The sequence below is a fragment of the Pipra filicauda genome, unplaced genomic scaffold (assembly GCF_003945595.2).
Source record: "Pipra filicauda isolate LSUMZ 115617 unplaced genomic scaffold, ASM394559v2 scaffold69_size3009148_pilon, whole genome shotgun sequence".
Classification (NCBI taxonomy): domain Eukaryota; kingdom Metazoa; phylum Chordata; class Aves; order Passeriformes; family Pipridae; genus Pipra; species Pipra filicauda.
This window is the reverse complement of record NW_024104864.1, coordinates 2,507,056-2,526,780: the sequence shown is the minus strand read 5'-3', so window position 1 is coordinate 2,526,780 and position 19,725 is coordinate 2,507,056. Positions and strand designations below refer to the sequence as shown.

Genomic DNA, 19,725 nt, shown 5'->3' with positions numbered 1-19,725 from the left:
AAGCAGAACAAGCCTGGATTGATGTTGAGATAGCAGGCTAAACCTGCAGTGTTAGCAACGGTGCAATGCTTTGTTTTGACTTACATGCTGAATGGAGCAAAGACAAAGCCTCAAGAGGAGAATAAATACAGATGAGCAAGAGGTTATTTCACTGATAGCTCACTTGTATGAGAGCTGCCCACACTTAAAAGGGGAAGTGCAAACACTGAACCTGGAACCCTCTGAAGGCTTCTCACTAAAGTGATGTCCTACTTTGCCTCTGACTGTACAGATTCAATATTTAAAATGGGCCCTTGCTAAGTCCAAATCTACCAGATCTGTAGCCATCTAAAAGAGCAATTATGATACACAGTGAAAGGAAATACTCTTAAAATTAATCTATCGATAGATCTCCCTTCCCAATATTGAAAAGACAGACCAAAGGTGTACCACAGAAATGCACCTGAGCAAATCTGGATTTCTATAAACTAGAAAACTCTTTTAAGATATCAGACCGGCATTAAAAAAGTAGCACCACAACAGTCAAGGCAACAAACATTTACGAAGTGACTGGGAGCAGCAAACTTTCGTCAAATCATTCAACCCTTTTATTGTTGATCTTGATTATGTCAGACAACATTGTTAAAGACCTTTGCTAAAGACTCAGCAAAATCACCTTCCCAAATTATAAAATGTCAAGGCAGACTGTTCCTAAAACTTCAGAAGACAGTATAATCACCTCTCTTGCTATTTGCAAAGATGAAGGAAACAATTTCAAACAAAACAAAGCACCCCCTATTAGGAATTAAGGAGAACACAAAATTACATTAGCATTTGTAACCTCTTTCTGAGCTCAGCCCATTAGCAATAGAAACATCGCTAAGAAAACAGTAGATGGAGGCACTTCAGTAAACAACTGTATCAGTGAGATTTCCAGTGCTCACTGTATATGCCTAATTTCTTGCCAGCTTCATTTCTTGCTCAGTCATTTACTTGTGCAATGTCTGCTTCTCTAGCCCATAAATAGACAATAATTAGCTTTGACCTCTTCTGTGGAGGATGGAGGATGTTGAGACTGAATAACTGTTCCTCAGTAAAATAAAAGAACAGAATATTATTATATATAAAATTATGATAATGATACTGCATACTCCTCACATAGCTTCTCTCCAAGGATCTAAGACTTCCTAATAAACATTAAATTAATCCTTGCCACCACACTCTTGGAAGACAAATTATTCTCTGCTACAATTTATTTGCAAGTGGAAGAACTAATGAACAGCTAATGCTTACACATCTAATTTTAAAAAAAATACTTTCACGATTTTATTTATAAATGTTTATCTAATTTCCCTAAAGTGAAACTGGGAGAAGTATACTATTTCATGCCAGTCTCTCTCCATGCCTTCAGCTCTTTGAAGCCTTACAACATTGAGCCTGAAAATTCAATTTCTCTGTCTGGAGGCTCAGCGCTAATAGCTCTGTCTGGAACATCAGTATCAAGGGACTGTGTCTTCAGAGTTTAGAGGAAGTCAGCAAAGAGCTTTCTGGAGAGACAGGAAAAAAATTCTATCATTCATTTCAGAGAGAGATTATTAAGAAGTGAACATATAAGAGCATATTGTTTTTGTTATCAGCATCCCAGTATTACAGTATACACCAAAATTTATGTACAGATACAGAAAAAACAATGGATTCATACCTGTATATTATATAATTTGCCCAAGTTCTCTCTCCAAAAGAAATCATCACTGCTCATTTCAGAACAAGATAGACTGAGCTGGGACAATTAGCTTCCCACCTGAGGTCCCATCATCATCTCCAACAGTTATAAGCTATTTAAGCACTGAGGCAAAAGGACTTCATATTTCTAACAGTAAGTCTCATCATTAGCAATGAATATTCTTACTGCCATGACTATGCCTCATTACTTTTTAAAAAAAAACATTTTTGCAAGCCTGCTATATTCTTGGGCCAGTAAATTTTCACTGGTGTTTAAATTTTCCACTGAATGACATACACATTCAGAGTGTTTTTAAAACCCCACACTAACTTTCTGTCTATTCTGACTGTAGCATGCAGTTGGTTAAGTTTCCCAAACATATTACTGTGCACACATTAAGACCATCAGGAAGAATCAATGCTCAAACTGTACCTAGGAGACAAAAAAATGAGGATTGCTCTGCTGAAATCCAGAAACCCAAGTTCAACTCTTCCTTTGTCAAAGGTGAGGCATTTTTCACTCAATTGTTCTTACCATGTGTGTTTGTCATCATATCTTCTATCAAGAACTATGAATCAGACACCACCATTGTTCATATTTTTTGTGTGATTAGTATTTCTGAATTTATAAACATATGTTTATATTCAGGTATTTAATGCATTTACGTATTTAAAAACACATAAACCATCAGTGTGGCTTTGTCAGTGTGTCTGTCAGCCTCCTGTTCCTGGTTTTGGCCTTCCTAGTAAGACTCTCAGCTTTGCTGCATCTTCTGGGATCTAGCCATGCTGATTAAAGCTTGCATCATGTCAGCCCAGTGAAAATAAGCAAAATAGTCTTTACTTGCAGCTTTAAAACAACACAGTTTTTAGGGAAAAAACCCTGATGTCTCATTTGCAAGGACACAGGTTCCAAGCCAGTATGGTTACACAGGCCCATCATCTTAAAAAGTTCAGGCTCTGTGACAGGCATCTGTTTAAGCACCATTTACTGTTAATGCATTTGATACATGTTGAAATGGATCACCCACTGCAGTTGGATCAGCTTTCCCTAAGCCGGAGTATTTTATTTAGACCTGTCTGTAAATATGCAGGTGTATAAATATAGACCTGTTTCTGGTATAACTCCATCAAAACAAATTGCTGAATAAAGGCAGCTAATAGGAACTTAAGAAATTACCTGAAAGGAAGAACTTTCCTGATACAACTTTTATATGCTTCCACAATTTGATTTACATAACTTCATTTTCTCTGTCAAATCCCACCCTCATTTCTCCTTCAGAGCAGTATAATCCAAAACGTTCTCAGTCTCCCTCTTCCCTATTCACACAGAACCACAAGAATCTGCTGGGTTTTTTGTGAACACAGTGGCAGTCTGCTCAGATGCCCAGCTCAAGTCTTGAAAACTGGACTTTTAACTTGGGCTGAAGAACACATCTCTCACCTGCAGAACATGAACCTCCAAATATGCTTTGCAAACCACACAGTAAGAGGATTGAATGAATCAAACTTACCAATGTGGGAAAGATGTGACAAAAGGAAACGTAGGGGCAGTGTGAGAAAAATGCAGAGCACCAGAAACCAGGAGGTGGATTAAAAGGGTAGAGCTTTGAACAAAGGTTCAAACTCTGTTCTAATTTACGAGTACAGAAGTGTTGTCCAGACAAACAACATTTGAGAAACTTTCTTTCTCTTGATATTGTGTGACCATAAAAGGATCCAACAGTTGTGTACATGCTTTCTAATTTCTAAACTAATAATAATTTAAGACTATGGAATAGTAAACATTACATGAAAAACTGCAAAGTAAATTAGTTCCTGATACAAATTTCTAAACAAATATTCAAATCTGTGTAAAGCTAATTAAAATTTCAGAACCTGCTTTGAATATTACCTATATTCAATTTGTAATTATCTGATTATTTATGCATTATTAAATCACCCTGTAGCCAGGGAGCAGAGCTTTTCCTCAATCACAGCTGAACCTGAATGATTATTTTGCTATTTTGTTAAAATGAGCTGAAATAACTTCAGTCATGGCAGCACATGAACTAGGACTGAGCTGAAGAAATAATTAACTCAGCTCCACAACATGAGCTCAAATCTGTGCTGCTCTATTCATCCATTTTTTAATTTTTCATCTGAGTATAGAATGAAAGAGAATGACCTTTTGATTTTTCAACTAGCTGAGGTTCACTTTATCATGCAATCTGTATTTACAAAGTCATAGAGTATTCCTAGAATAATATCATATCAGGCATCTCTTATTGTAGTTTTATATGTATCAGTGTAGAGTCTTGGAACACGCAGAATATTTCTGAAGAAATGGTCCCAGAAAATAGCGTGAGAAGGACAGTTCAGTTAGCAATCTGCAGAGGAACCACAAGATACTTTCTGTTTCTTCAGGCATTTAGGAAAAACAGAGGTATAGCGAGTAAGGTTTGCAATTTTATATAGTTATGAATTTTGTTCAGAGTAAGGGCATCTGTATATTTTTATATATAATTATTAGTCATAACCATTTAAGTTGCGCTGTAAACACACACTGTGTTAAAGACAGATGTCAGGACTACAGTGAGCTTTACAAACTAATAAACTGTGGAAGAGGGGTTTATTTTTTGCCTCTTTAAGACCTACACAATCCATGCAGATAAGGATTTTATTGCTTTATTAATAAGAATTAAAGACAGCAGAAGCATGTTACCACCCATAGATTAAACAGTTGACTGAGAAGAGACTATGTGCTGCAATGAATAATTACACATTAGTAAATGTTGCTGTACAAGTCATGCTCAGGTTCTCCAAGCTGTTCTTGGCATAAGACCAGCAGAGGTGAAACAAAAATAGCTTTATGTCATCTTTGCAGCTGCCGAAATCCAGTAACAAAGGAAGGCCAGCCCCAGCCCTGCATGACACAATGTAGCTACAGGACTATTCTATGTATCACGCACCTGCCTATGGTTCCAACAGGGTATTTCATAGCTGAGGACCACTAGGAGAAGATGGATTTTAATTCTCAGAGGTATTCTTCCCAGGTACAGAAAACATTAAGGGAGCTGGCTGGTACTGAGGAAATAGGTCTCTGAATTTTAGAAACATCTCAACTTAAAAACTGTTCTCCCTAAACTTTTTGGATGGAACAACGCCGTAACATTAACTTAAAGTACTTAAATTTAAACTGGACAAGGTACACAGGCAAAGCAGAGAGGCTATACAGGCAAGGCAGGCAGAGTGTGCAGGCAAGGCCATCGAGAGCAGCTCAAGGAGGACTTGGGGGTGTTGGTGAATGAGAAGACTGACATGACCCAGCAATGTGCACTTCCAGCCCGGAAAGCTGATCACATCCTGACTGGCCAGCAGGTCAAGGGAGGTAATCCTCCCCCTCTAGTCTACTTTCATGAGACCCCACCTGGAATACCACATCCAGCCCCAGGGACCCCAACATAAGAAGCCTGGAGAAGTCTGAGGCGAGACCATATAGCGATCTTCCAGTAAAAAAGAGGGCTATAAGAAAGCTGGAGAGGGATTTTTACAGGGGATGTAGTGACAGGACAAGGGGAAATGGCTTTAAACAGAAAGAGGTTTTGATTAAATATTAGGAAGACATTCTTTACTGTGAGGGTGGTGAGATTCTAGAACACGTTGCCCAAAGTTGTGGATGTCCCACCCTTGGAAGTGTTGAAGACCAGGCTAGATGGGCTTTGAGCAACCTGGACTAGTGGAAGGTGTCTCTGTCCATGGCAGGGAGATTGGAACTGGATGATCTTTAATGTCCCTTCCACCCACACCATTCTATGATCCCACTGTATTCATTTTCAATTTCTATCAGCCCACAGCACCGAAATGGAAAGATGAGAGCCACAAGTTATCTAACCCCACTGTCAGCTACTTTATTGAAATCATGTTCTCTTAATTAAGAGGTATGGATCTCATAATCCCTTTCCCCAACAGGATGTGAACTCTTGCTCACCTAAAATACTTCACTTAGGAGGAAATGTGCATTATTAGGTACACATCAGCACTGCTGTGTTACATGCTTAATTAAGAATTATGAATTCTCTTTCCTTCCTAGTTATAAGGTTATTATATACTTGAATAATTTTTATTTTTGCTTTGCTTCTGAAGATGGTCGCCTAATATTAGTGTAACCATCACAGAGATATGTTAGCTGGCAATTACTGGCTAAAGCCAGAGACAAATTAGCAAAAGAAACGAAGAAACTTAAAATACCAAATCCCAATGAGAAACAAAATATTTACATGATTCATATGCTCATCAAAAACTCCTCCTTTTAATCTCTGGGCCTGGAAATCAGATCATTTTTCAAATTTGAATGCAAGTTGCCATCTAAACCTATATTTGGATCAATGACATGAATATTAATGTAAGTACCCAACAATAGAAATCTGAACCTGAAAATTACAGTTGTGTATTTTTTCTACTTTGACAGTCCTTGATACAAAATGAGAACCTGTTATGCTGTAATTAGACATTTTTAAAAGTTCTTTCAGATATTTGGATGAAAGACAGTATCTGGATGCCAAGGTGTTGTCAACTTTTCTAACTGTCTGGAATTGTATGTTCAAATCTTGGCTCTATCAAGCCAACCTTTCTTATTTCTGGGACAGCTATTTCAATGTGTTCTGATTTACTGCAAGCAGAGCTTTCAAACAAAGCCATATAATGTAGAGTTGTTTCAAACCCTGCCTATAAAAACAAAATCTTAATACTCCACATGTGTTGTGTGCAAGCATATTCTTTATAATTTACAAGATGTTATTGTTTTTAATGGATATCCCTCCAAACTTACCTGCCAGTTTGCAAACTGCTAACAGCAACAGCAGATTGTTAGAACAAACTGCACTCTCTCTCAGCGTCTCCTACACCCTTCTGTGTCGCCCAGGTTGTTGGCACAACTGTCAACAATGCTCAGTTCTCAGTTACACGTCATTAATTCTTCGGGCAAGGTATGTGAAGAGAGGGGATACAAACTGTTGTGTCAGCTGTGATGGCTTTGCAATGTTAATTAAAAGTACAGCACCAAGATTTGATTTAGTCTTTAGTAACTGCAGCTATCACCTTGATAAATATCACAACAGACATATCGAATAAGAAAATGAGACTACTAAGAATCCCCTCTCAGAACAAGATTTTACTTTACAAACTGTGAACACTAACAATATCATGGCATTGCTTATAGGAGAGATATTTTGGCAAAACTATAAAACTTTTAGGAAAAATATGTAATTTCAGAGTAAGTAATTTATATTATTTTGATATAGTGGCATTAAAATAATCTGTTCCTGAGTAATAATCTTCATCAATAGTATCTTCTTGCAGGATGTCATTGGGATTTTTAGCGTCATTTGCCAGGCACTGTCACCAACCTAGAGGTTCTTAAAAATATCATATGCAGCTATAACTAACAATAGTCACTACCTAGAGTAATGGAAATTAAGTGCTATGCTGCAATGTCATTTACAGACAATAAGTCTGTTTCTACAAATAACATACTGATGTACAATGCAAGGAATAAATTATTAGGGGAGAAAGAAACCAGACATTATATAGGAAAAGCGTCTCATCCTCACACAAATAACAAATGCGGAGCACTCAGATTCACAGCCCCTTGTTTCACCTCATTGACCCTGTTCACTCCAACAGCTGTGCAAGGAAGGATGTTCTTCCCCCATTTCCCTTAGGCGGGTCTGTGAGAACACAGACAGTGCCAGCTCTGCGCTTGTCTCAACTTCCCCCCCACTCCTGCTTCTTGTCAGTTCCCCACATCTGCTCCAGGCCCTCTCACTACTGCTGGTTTCAGTGCTAACACTGCAGCATCTCTCATCACACCGTGCTGCCAGCTACGGTGCTGATGATATAATGTCAGACATGTCCTACTTCAGCTAGAGTAATCCCAGCTACTTTGACAAGTAGCGACAAATGGCTAGATCAGGCCCCTACCTGAATACCTTCAACTCTATCACTGCACAGAGGAAGTCCAACAACGTGGAGAAACACTGCACTTCTCTCCATATTGTTCACCTATGACAATGACCAGAATATTGATATTTCTAGTTGTGTTCAGCTTCTTCCCATTAAGAGTGCCTTGTGTCCAATTTTTGTTGTCCTTCACAAAATACTTCAGTGCCCCAACTGAAAACTGAAATAGACTCTATGAAAGAAGTGAAAATAACTACAGCAAAACAACTACCAAAAACTTAATCTGCTTCATTCTGGCTATTTCCAGTATATGGTGACAGATTCTGCTTGTGTCAGATTCCAGCCACAGAATTACTGATGCATCCGTGGTCAGAGCAAGAATGTACCTATGACCTTGGTGATTTGGTACAGTGTAGTTTCCATTTGAACCTCAGTTTTCAATTTAAACTAAACTCTTCTGCCTTTCACGGCTGTGAACCAAAACATCAGTGCTTAAATAGAGTAAAACAAATACTTGTGTTGCAAATGTTGCAGAAGTTCCAGAAGAGGAAGGGATTGCGGTTATTAACGCTGAGGAACTAAAGCTCAGGTCCTCAAAAGTTCTTGGGATATTCATCATCCTCTTTAGGCACAGAGATTTTTCCACCCCTAGAAGTGACATCCAGCTGCTACTTAAGCCTGGAGGGTCGAGATCTCATCTCTGCAAGTCAGCACACTGACACTGTCTCCTGCACCACTTCATAGAGACACACTGCTCAAATCTCTTTACTGAAAGCTCCCAGGCAGAGCATTGAAAATAAGTGATCTGATCTAGCTGTGGAGGAAGGAGGGTAAAGGCCTCTTTTTACGATTAAGCAGAGCTTTCTGGTTAACTGATGCTTTCAAAGGCTTAGGTATGAAAATGACCATGCAAATGGACATGATATCAGAGGCTGTGAACTATGCAAACCCTGCTTAGAGAAATAGAAGCAGCAGTAATTGTACTCTAACTAGCTGCTAAAATTATTCAACCCAAGATTGTTTGAGGAAGTAAAAGAAGCATAATATGTTACCAATATGTTTGTTAAAGAGTGAAGTCTAAATCATATGAAGAATTCAGGCTTACACATTCATATATACATTCACACACCACTGATTATATTAATGTTTGTAACCTCGTTACAACGCTTTAGACAAGGGCATCATATGGAGTAATGTACTTAAAAGATATTGTGACACAACAAGTGGAACCTATTTTTAGAAACCTGTTGTTTAGAAACCAGACTTTTATATTCAGTTTGTCATTCACTAACTGTATCCAGCCCCTTCAATCTCCAATACATAAAACAGGAGAATTACAGCTGCCTCCCTAAGGTAAGATAAGGACTGTAGGTAGGTTCCCTGAAATAATAAAAACAGGCAGCAGAAGATTTAGTATTACAGCTTGGTTTATAAATCTGTGCATTTTCCCTAGACTGAAGGCCACTGAATGGAGGAAATTCATCAGCAGGGTATGACATTTTATAATTTGTGCAAGAATATGACAGTCTTGCAAAATATATGGCTATGCAGAAGGCGTAAAATATCAGTGGGACTTATATGTGGCACAGATTAATTGTCCTTTGAGCAGATTGTTGTCTTTCCAACACAAAGTTCCTGTAAAGAACTACCTCCACAATTCAAAACACAAAATTCTCATGTAGGAAAAGTGGCATGTGAACAGCTGCAACACTGGTGTATAGTGGGTACAGCTTAGTTAAATTTCTCCTCAAAGGCTAAATGTAAAACATGTTCTAAAATATAAAAAAAAGAGAGAAATATGAAAACTGGATTAGTCTTGCAGGGCTTGGACTTCTGGCTTGCTCAGGTTAGTCAGAAGGCCCTAATGAGTACAAATTAGGATATGTTCAAAGCATTTAAAAACACGTACGACTAAATTGGTCATCTTGAAAACAGCTACCATGGCAGACTGAGTGTAGTACACATGGATACACATGGACCCATTCAGTCATGGCTTTCCACAACAGGGTTTCAAGCAGTGCCAAAGAACTGACCAGAAATGCTCATTATGTGTGGCAAAGACAGCAATGAGGTGAAAGGTGGAAGAAGATGAGAATAAAGAGGCAATCCCTGCCACAAGCACCAGCTACTGAGGCACTAGTCTAGACATTTAAACTGCATACACAGTGACTCTCTAGAATCACAGGTAAGTGCATCAGTCTGGCAGATGTGACACAGGACCTGCAAAAGATCCTTGCCTTTCTGGAGTGAAGCAGCTGCAAGGTTAGGTTTTGTACTCTGTCTACCTGAGATGGTACTCACTGAGAACTTTAAAGGTTCCCTCTGGGAAGAAGCAATGGTGCAAACAATATTGCCTGATTCCTCAGTCCCTAATCTGTAAATTCACTGATGAAACCCCATCACCACCAGATCTCAGCTTCCCTTTTTCCTTGCCTCTGTGTAGTTTTGTGCAATGGACCATGTGAACACAGCCATGAGTGGACACTTCTATGGAGCTCCTGAGTTTGGTGAACACTTTGACACTAACAGCCAGCATAAGAGACACAGATCTGTTGCACCTTCACTGAAACAGTTAGGCTGCTCCCATTCCTGATGCTTCCAGCTGGTACTAGAGGAGACAGGAGTAATGGGGCTAGAGGAAATTCCCCCACAGCATTACAGTCATCCAACAGTTTGTCTTCAGTGATGTTGCTTTACACAGGCAGTTCTCAAACAAATAAACTTCACAAGCAAATGCTCAATTACTGATGCCTGGCAATGGGTGAGCCAGAGGGTAGAAAAACAGGAATGGGGAATGAGTGTTCCCCTTTTCAAGAAGATTAAGGTTACAAGGTAAAAAGAAAGCACAGAGGACAGAAAGCACAAAAACCAGGTTAGATAGTACTTCTTTGAGGAAAGGACTTCATCTGTTAAACTCTGCCTTGAGATGATGATGTGAAATTGAAAGATGAACAGTCTTTCATCTCCTTAACCTCGTCTGCCTGAGACAACTTCAGCACTCTGTGGCAGGAACCAGCTCTCTTTTTTGTTTGCAGAGCATACTGTAGACAACTATATTGGTTTATGACATGGCCTCCTAAGTGGAGACAAGTAACAGGTCAGTAGCCAGTAGCCCCATTGCTTGCAAAACCCAGAAGACTGCTATGAGATGTGTTGTGGTGCTAGAAGGACTTGCTGACTGAAGGTAGAAAGCCAGCAAAGCTGCTTACAGCAGGAATGATTCATAGTGACACTTCAATATTACATTTTACTTTAGGTTGCTCCTAAATGTTCTTCTTTTCATAAGATGTATGTAAAGAAACTCCAACCCCCTAGTTTCCCAATTCTTTTAATTCAAGGTATTAAGAGTCCAAGTATAGCAGCAGCACAATAGGCAAAAAGAGGCACCAAAGTCAAACTCTTTCAAATAAAAGTGAGCTTTCTGTAGATGAATAGACCTATATGTTGATTATTCACGTTAAACATCTGGGAAAAAATCCTGAAATCAACTGTCTTAAGTTTAATGACTTCTTGTGTATTTGGTTTGCTCAGATAGGTTGGTGCATCTGTTATCTATCTTTTAAAGCTCCCATACTGCTATTTTCAGGTAGCAATTTAATTAGGAAAATTTACTGAACTGATCCCATAATTTAAGTTGTAGAGAACTTATTGTTACTCATTAGAGGTGACTTAATGTGTTCCTGATTTATTAAGCGGACTGGTTTTAGATCCTGAATACTGTTAAAAGTCTCAAAAATAGTGTATTCGTGCAAACTATTACAGAAAGAAAAAAGTCCATCAAGGAATTCCTGTAGACAGTAGCATGGTCACCAAGTTAATTTTTTTAAAATAGATGCCAACAGTTTAGCTATGAGCAGAGTATTCAGATAACTTACCCACTGTTTTGATTGTGAGATGTCTTTATGTTGACTGCTTTTATAATTTATTTCAGGACCATGAGTGTACCTTCTGCTTGGCTCACGCTGTGTAATCATTTTTTGAGAGGACTGAATTCCATTTCATGACTGTCTACATGCTGCATCACAAATTCAAGACTACACACTCCCCTCTCTCCACTGATCTCCCACAGATGCCAAAAGGAAGCTTGTACAGAGATCAAAGGAAGAATTTGGGCTCTGGGTAGTAAGATAAAACTTTCAGTTGTTATTTTTTACATCACATTCAGAACTGCTTACTGAAAACCGTTCCCTTTGCTAGCATTATCACCACCCTTGCCTCCTGTCTCTTTTTTTCTTCCCCATTCTTCTTTCTTTCCTCTGTCTTCTTTTTCTTCTCTTTGTATGTGTCATTGCAGATTCCAGCTCCCTGTGCATTGTGCTGGAACTCTTAGCATGCACAATGCCACCATTAACCACGAGTACTTGCACTCTAAGTCCAGAGGAGCAGAGGATCAAATCTACCTCCAAACTGAGGACACAACACAACAGCCCTCACTTTCTGCTCAAGAGAACATCGCGTTATCTACAACTGCAAATGTCACAGGTCTGTTTAATACGGTCCCCCCCTCCTCACATTGTTTTCCAAGATGCAAAAATCAGAATCTGCCTTACCCCTATCAAACGCTCAAACAGGTGTTCAGTGTCTTGTCTGCCAAAGTATTCAGCACCAAAGAGTCTCTGTCCCAGTGCCAGGCACTGGAGGCAGAGGCAGGTTAATATGCCAGACTCAAGTGCCCCAAACTAACTATTAATAAATAAAAATTATCAAGTACAGTAGCGTAAAGTTTTCTTTCCAGCTCCAGTATGGATTTAGATCAGTAGAGCTGGTTTCAGACACAGGGGACCTAGTTATAAGGACCATCTGAAGGCTGCAGAGCAGAGAAGTGGCCAACTGACCCTGTGCACAATTCGTTGAACCTTCCTGAAAGTGGTGGGAAAAAGGATCAGAAACTTTTGAACCCCTGCTTTGCCTGTTCCCATATGGCAAACATATCACAAGGCAATACAAAGCTTTTTGCATGGAAATTCCAGTGTGCTTTAGAAACCCCTGTTTCTAACCAAGATATTTCTAATAAGACCCCATGAGGTATGGTTATTTTCCTCACTTTTGAAACTGGAAAACTGAAAGAAAATGGTTTGCTTGAGGTCAGTATCCAAGCCCAGAACAGGTTCTGGAATCGACTTTACAGTTAAGTCACTGCATCCTGTTGCCTTCACTATCATTTCATGTAAACATGAAGAGATTAAAGTCTCTTATATTTTGTGATCTGAGCAGCTTATCTGTCCTAACTTTCACAGATGAACAAAAAAATATGCTTATACGGAATTAGCCTTGAAACATCAGCAGAGAAGATTTTGGTACTAAAGCTACCACCTCTCTGTCAATGCCCTCCCACAGTCTACTTGTGTGTCAACAGTGTTCTCAAAATCATTGGCACAAATTAGTGCAAGTAAAGCATTCCGCACTCTTGCAGTTAATAAGTGACTGAGAAAGCCTATCAACTTATGCAGAAGAGGTTGTTTGCAACCAACAATAGATGCAACAGTTTGCAACCAACATGCAGATGGAATGGGAGTGAACTGAAAAGGTCCATCTGTCTCACTTGACATTTTTGCTCATATTTCAGAAGACAATTCTAACAAGATTATCAAATATCAAGAAAATATTGAGGTTTGAGAATGGTGGAAAGGGTGCCAGACTGACAAATCTGGGATCTGAATTTTTTCATTGAGCCATTAAATTTAGCACAGGAGGTTAACTGTGCGACTGTGAAAATCACTCTATTGCTACTTTGAGAATTATGTCAGAATTTTACCTGCATGCAACCCGGTCCATCATTAGCCTTTCTGAGAGTTTACAGGCAGGACAGTCTGGTGTCAAATACTGTGATGAGTTTTGACACATACTTAGATATAGAGTTGGGATAACCGTGTTAATTTTATAGTTGACTCCAAACATCATCCTTATCCTGTCCTAGAACGAAAGAAATTGCTTTGGGGTGCTCTCTATGCTTTCTCATCACCAAACTGCCATAATCAATCTACTTTAAAACTAAATACTTTTCAACAGCTTCAATTACATCATTTAAATGTAAACTAGATTTTCAAATAGTGTTTCATCTAACCAGCCATCAGATCCCTTCACCACTGTTCAGTAAACATATTCCTAATAATAATCCTACTAATTTTTCCACTCTCACAACTAGAAGAGATTTATAGATTCGGAGTTCACAACACAGGGATCAATGGCCACGCCCCAGATAATGCACAGGAAACAGAAATGGATTGTGTTCCTGGGGCTGGAACTTGCATTGAAAAGAGAGCTTAGTCCTGCAGCATGGTGAAGTGAGAAGCATAGGACAGTAAGTGAAAAGAGTCCATAGCTGTCCAGCCCCAGACTAAATCAAGATCAGGAGTTAAGGGCCCTAATTTCCACAATTAGCATAAATACTTTCAGGGGCACTACACTGCCTGGGAAATAGTCTAAGCAACGCCTCACTAATACTCCCCTGACCTTGCCCCTCCCAGAACATCTATCTGCATTTACACCAGCTGATGAAACTCGAGTAGGAGGCAAAAAAGTCCCGACAGTGATAGAGACGCTACTCAAAAGGGGAAATCAGGAAAAGCCTGCAAAGCTCTCTTCCCTGTGATACATGATCAAACAGAAGCACTGCTCTAGTCATGGCTGGGAGATGGAGGGCTACTAGCCTTTACTAGCTTCCTCCCCTGTTCGTCTGAATCCAGTGCAAGGTGTCCAACAACGTTAATTCTAGTTTGCACCAGGGCTGCACAGAAAGGTACACAGAAATGGTATTTGGACAGAGCTTGACAGAGAGCAGGAGGGCTGTGCAAAATGGACCACCTGTTTGAAGTAGGAAAAAAACAGCAGTAAAAAGGAGACACTTCGAACAAACATACGAAAATAATGCTAAGTATCATATCCTGTATCCACGTAAGTAAAAATGAAGATTTTAAGGACAGCTTCATTAGTTTTTAGAAACTCTCTTCAGACATATGGTGAGATTTGTTTTGAGTAGTGCTAGGACCTTCCAAAACTCCTAATTGTGTTATAAATTGGTTTGCAAGATAGTGCTACTACTGGTTTTTTATCAGGATCACTGAGATGATTTTTTTTCCCAGCGCGTGTGATTTCAGTAAAACAACCTGTTGCTCTTTAAAGTTTTGTTATGAATTACTGTTCTTCCCCTCAATATTATTTCTAGGTAACTTCAGCCAGAGAAAACACCTCAGACCTCTACGGAAACTTCTCCTTTTGCCTGATCCTACATGTATCAGAAACCACCCTGCCTCAGATTTGGGGAGGGGAGGCGGAGGGGTCCCTCCGTGGAATTACGTCTGCGTCTGGCACGGCCGGCTGGGCTCAGCCTGATATGCCCCCGGCCCCCCGTCGCCCTCGGCTCGCTCCCCACCCCGCCCCGCCGGGGGCTCTGCTTCTCCAGGTTTTTGTACCCCCAAAGCCAGACCCCGGCGCTGCGCAGCGCTTCCCGCCTCGCCGCCCGTCCAAACCCCGCAGGCTGCGCCCCGTCCCTTCCCCGTGCGCCCCCAGCCCCCAGCGCGGGCGGGCTGGTCCCGGCGGGAGCACTGCCCGCCCCGGCCCCGCTCCCACTCCCGGACGAGCGCACCCACCGCGGGCCCGCTCACCTCGTCCCGTCGCCGGGGCTGCTCCTGCCGCCACCAGCTCCTGCCCTTACTCCAGCGCTGGGCAGGGCGGCGGCAGCAGCATCCCCCGCCGGCCCCCCAGCTGCCGCGGCGGCACTTGCAGCCTCACGGGAACCGGCGGCGAGGGGAGGAGGGGGTGGGGGAGAGAGAAACCCCTGGCCAGGGCCCCGTCCCAGCCCTCCCCGCCGCCTCCGGCACCCGGGCTCGCTCCCACGGGCCACGCAAGGCGGGGCGGGCGGCGGCGGCGACCGCGGTGACCCGCCCGGGCGCTTCTCGCTCCGCGCCGCCCCGCGCCGCGCCCGCAGGTAGCGGCGGCCCCGGGCAGGGCATCGCGCGTACCGCCCAGGAGGCGCAGGGAAGTCGGATACCTCTCCATGAGCCTTCCCGCAGCCAGGCTTCGGGCGCTGACCCGCATGCGAGTTCCCTGCGGGCGTTGGTGCCTGGTCCTGTTGTTCCTCATGCAGCGGCACTCGACAGGTTGGCATCCCGGGTACATAACCCTGCAGCAGGACGCTACTGAGGGAAAACCAAATTAAACCAAAACAAAAAAAGCATTGATCGCTCAGTTTTCTTTTCAAAGCTGGGTCTTCTTCCAGCTCGCAGCGAGAAACTCTGGCCACCTGTTATATGCTGTTCCTTGGTACCTCAAGTCCACGCAGTAAAGACACCAGAGACATGTATCTCTTGAAGATGAAAATCCTCATCTTGCTCTGTACTGTTGTGTTGTTGTGTGGATATGTACAGCTCCGGATCTGCTGTACCCACCAGTTTATCTGGATCATAAGAATGGAAACGCAGAGGATGAAATGTTTTCATTATTATTTGCTAGCACTTACATTACTTCACTGCTTTCAAAAAATAAAGGTCTGTCAGCATCGTTTGAGAGCAACACTGTCTTTTGGGATCATTATACAGTTTATATCTGAAAACAACCTCATAACATGCTTTTTAAAGGAAAAGTAGCATGTAGCCCTATACTCAGACACTGGTGCCATTCTACAGCCCAGTCAAACAGGTCTGGATCTGTCCTGAGCATACAGTTTTCATTTGCCAAATAATAACAACAAAAATGTTGTTAGAATTGTAATGTACTGGTGAGAGTGACACTTGGAAAATATTAAAAGTGTATTGTATTTTCACCTTGAAGAGGTGACAGAGACCTTTGTTTCTGAAGGAGATCCATGAGACTTAACTTTAGTAAATGTCTAGTCCGTGTATTATTGCAGAATTACCCACAGACTTGAAGTCACCTAGGTCCTCAAATAGCATTTCATGTATTAGGCTGCAGCTAATTTTAAAAAATAATTGGGTTTTTTTTCCTGCTTCTCCTGCAATACACTAATTATTTAAGAAACAGATAATCATCCTTACATTACTTACTACAGTATAATTGTTCAATCATAATGAAATAACCGCAAATACTTTTCAGATTTTAAAAAAAAATTAATTACTGATTGCAAAGGTGAAAGAGTAGCTTCCTCAATTCTTAATCATGCTTAATTGGAGGTGGTTCCAGGTATAAGGTCTACAAATTCAGAGAATATCCTACTAAATTAAATTAAAGTTTGATTTACAAACCCAAGAAAACCTAACACTTCCCTGCAGCAGTCAAAAGCGTTAATGTTTCAAATCTGAAATCAAAATAAAATTTTGTTTGAAGAAACAGTAGAGATTTCTTTGTACACCAAGTATTTGGAGTCAGGTTCTTCAGGACTATGCTGTAGCATGGCAACGAAACAAAACTTTTTTTTTAAGGCTGTTCTCTGGTTGTGCTGAAACTTGAGGAGAACAGGAAGTCGATTATTTTAAGTAATCATATAATTATGGGGCAAAGACAGAAGACATGAAAGAAAACAAAACCTTTAAAATGGCAAATGATCCAGGTCAGGTATCAGATTGTGGTACCATCCAAAACTTCTTCCACAACATCTGTAAGTCAGACACTGCTGTATTCATTGCTGCACTACCCCCACATAGCCAGCCATTCAATTTATGCTGTAGAGGTTTTTGTGGCCCAGTACTTCAGGCATGGTTGTATCAAATAGCAAACAAAGTGACAGAAAGTTTTATTTTTTAATTTCAAAATTAATTGTAGCTCCATGTTATCTGTGATTGCATCACATTATGATGGCTTCTTTCTCCCTGATAGTCGCAACAGAGCAAAAGTTGTTTCCACCAACAAAAATAGGACAATGGAGAGGGAGCAGGACAGGCTCATAGGGACAGTCTGTGATCTTGCTGGACAGCTCTGCTTTCTAGAGCTTAGTGACACAAGCCAAGGTAGTACAATCACATGCATTCAGGGCCCTTCTATTTAAGCCTGAGCAATGTCAGAGGCTTTCTTCCTCTTTCTCACTTACAGAGTTCAAGCAGACCATATTATAATGCACTTTGTTAGATCCCAGTGTTTTGGGGAGCCCAGCCAGGATGTAGAAGGCTCAGTTCCTCCTGTGTCTAAGCAGATTTGAACCCGCATCTCTCAGTTAGCAAGGAAATAGCCTAAACAGCTGGTCACAGAGCATTCCAGAGGGAGAATTACCTATGCTGTCCTTTTGAAATCCATATTATCCTTCATTTTGTTTCAAATGGCCTCATTTTACTTTGAATTAGGTGGGAGGAAAAAGAAAGAGTAAGCTACTTACTCCATGGAAATACTAACATTACAAGTCCTGTGCTAATGACAGTTGATTGCAGTTTTGACTCTATTACTCTTTGCAGATGAAGCTGACAGTTTTAGTAGAGACCCTGGATCCAATCCTGTTTCAGTAGTGACTTGATTTGGAAACTAGTCGTTATATCCAGCTTCTCTCTGCCTTTGCCGTATAAAATAAACACTTAAAATACAGCATAAAAATAAAAAGTAAAATCCAAATATCTTATTTTTATTACTTAATTCCCTCTTTATTGCACTGTGGCCTTCAGGGTTTGACCTCAAAGGATCAAAGGCTGTATTGTCAAGCCAGTCTGTTAAGTTGCAGCAGGTCCCTTGTGACTGGAAAACACCTGTGGCATCAGTGGGGAGATTCCAGGTTCAGTGTTTGCACTTCCCCTTGTAAGTGTGGGCAGCTCTTGGGAAAGTGAGCTATCAATGAAATAACCTCCTACTCATGAGGCTTTGTCTTTGCTCTATTCAGTGTGTAAGTCAAAACAAAGTCTTACAGAACAAGAAGAGAGTTCAGAAAAACAGAATGATGCTCAGAAACAGCTTGCAAGGGTTTTGTTTGATTGCAGGGCTGATATGGTTTTCAGTTGCATACCATCAGATGCCCAGGCATGTTGGCAACTCAGTCAAAAACAGACTGGGAGAGAGGTGGGCAACTGCTGGGAAGGACTCCTGGAGGAGATCACTGATTGGAGTGGCATATGTAATCAGTTGGACCTACTGAGGATTTATGTATATAACACATCTTATTGAGCAGAACTAAGGCAAGTAGGGTCTCATGGACTGTCTTTTAGGGCACAGTTGGACAAGTTATGTTGGCTGCTGATTCTTTTGATTATGTCTCTGGTGATTCCTGGTCAGGAATAACGGCTCTGGTGGATGGCATTACACACCCACCTTACACTGGCTCTGCGGATGACTTTCTCTATTCCAAGTTAATTTCCTAGTGAGTAGGCAGGGTAGGGAATGTGCAGGTGCCATGAGGTGACGGAGTCTCACAAAAGAATGTGTTGATGTGAGCAAAGCAGATGACAGCTTGTAAGGCAGAGTATTGAAGACTGCTCATTGCATAAACATTTTGTTCACCAACTGCAGTCCTCTCTAGGCGTGAAGGACAAATTAATCCCACAGAGGCATTTTCCTGCAGAAACTCTGCAGAGGGACAGCTCTTCCCATCATCTGGACAAAGACATAGGTCACCTCCCAAATAGAACTCTTGCAGCTTTCAAGTCAAGTCTCTCAAGTTGGGCAGGTCTGCAGAAAGGAAAGCTGCTTGATTCACCTGATCCTGGTCAGGAGGATGGACTGGTGCTGGGACAGGCTTGATGTTCTTATAAGTTAGCCACTTCCAGTTTGTCGGTGTTCCTTATTCAGGTGTCCATGTAGCTGGGGAAGACGAAAAGGTCATAGAAGAAGCTGTATAGGTTAGATGTCAAGGTGCAAAGTCAGATGGGATAACTAGAAAGTTTGATATTCATTCTGACAAAGCTTTCTGAGGATGCAGCTTGTGTTTGCCAGAGGTATGATTAATACCATGAGTGTGGATATAAGTGCCCTGAGCCAGTTGCCTGGGAAGCTGAAGTTCAAATTTGAGCCAGGTTACTGGTGACGGAATCTTTTTCCCAAGGCCTGGCATGCTGAAGAGAAGGCCTAAATCAGGCTTTTCATTGTTTTGTCCTGGTACATAAGTTCAGAGAAGTATGTGACAGCAAGAACGACTATGTCTTCCTTGACTTCTTAAACTACTTTTATTGCTAACAAAAGAAGTTTTTTCAAACTGATAGTTTGAAGACTGACAAC

At 41.1% G+C, this 19,725-nt stretch overlaps 1 protein-coding gene across 1 annotated transcript in view; it reads right to left on the bottom strand.

Annotated features, from left to right (window-relative positions):
- CASR (calcium sensing receptor) overlaps positions 1–15,681 on the bottom strand; it is a 75,018-nt gene extending 59,337 nt beyond the window's left edge. The window contains exon 1 of the mRNA XM_039388919.1: positions 15,632–15,681. The gene's annotated coding sequence lies outside the window, so the exon portion shown is untranslated. The remainder of the gene's footprint in view (positions 1–15,631) is intronic.
- Positions 15,682–19,725: the final 4,044 nt, after the last annotated feature.